This window comes from Penaeus monodon, chromosome 20 (genome assembly GCF_015228065.2).
Source record: "Penaeus monodon isolate SGIC_2016 chromosome 20, NSTDA_Pmon_1, whole genome shotgun sequence".
NCBI classification, from domain to species: domain Eukaryota; kingdom Metazoa; phylum Arthropoda; class Malacostraca; order Decapoda; family Penaeidae; genus Penaeus; species Penaeus monodon.
This window is the reverse complement of record NC_051405.1, coordinates 14,414,149-14,414,889: the sequence shown is the minus strand read 5'-3', so window position 1 is coordinate 14,414,889 and position 741 is coordinate 14,414,149. Positions and strand designations below refer to the sequence as shown.

The 741-nt window shown below is 42.5% G+C and overlaps 1 protein-coding gene across 1 annotated transcript in view; it reads right to left on the bottom strand.

The window, feature by feature from the left end:
• The window catches only part of LOC119585647 (protein Aster-B-like), a gene marked incomplete in the record, with an annotated part of 119,378 nt that overhangs the window by 50,784 nt on the left and 67,853 nt on the right, over positions 1-741 (bottom strand).

Here is a 741-nt window from a genome sequence, read left to right as displayed (position 1 = left end):
TTACCATTAGACGCTATAGTTCCTCGCTTGGAAGTCTTTAATGACGGTTATTATTATTTTTTGAAGAAAGATCACCGAAGGATATATCTTAACGGCTAACAAGCACAGGCGGTCAGTACTAAATTAACGTTACGAGCGTTACTTCTATGTATGCGGGTGCCTACATGCATCGGTGTGCATATACAACACCGGAAACATACCATCAGCATTATATAATGCAACACACACTTCTACAGTTATCGATCGATCATCCCCGCTCATCGCTAAACAAAGATGTACGTGAAGAATGAATCACACAGTCAATATTTTTTTCCCCACGGAATAGATTTATAACGTTTAAGAATACATGTCCGATAGCTCTGATGTCACTAGGTCTACCTTCCCTAGCAACATTGTAGTAAGGCTCCGCGCGGGAAGGGGCAGGAGGCAATGCTTGTTTTGCTCGTGTGCGGATTACGCCAAGGAAAAGAGGGGAATGGGAGTCACGATAAGCTGAGCAATTAGAAAAGCAAACGAGGGAAAGCATCCTGCGAATCGGTAAAAGAGGGGAGAATATGGCCAAAAATATGCACCAACACTCGGCTCTAGATTTTGACACGCGTAGTTTCAGCTGCAAGGATCATATGAGATGTTTGTGCCATATCAATTTCAGCTTTGGCTATTCACACCCTGCAATGTAATCCAAAAAGAATCTCGAAGAAGCAAAGCATGGCAGCCATTAAACACACATAAAACACACAA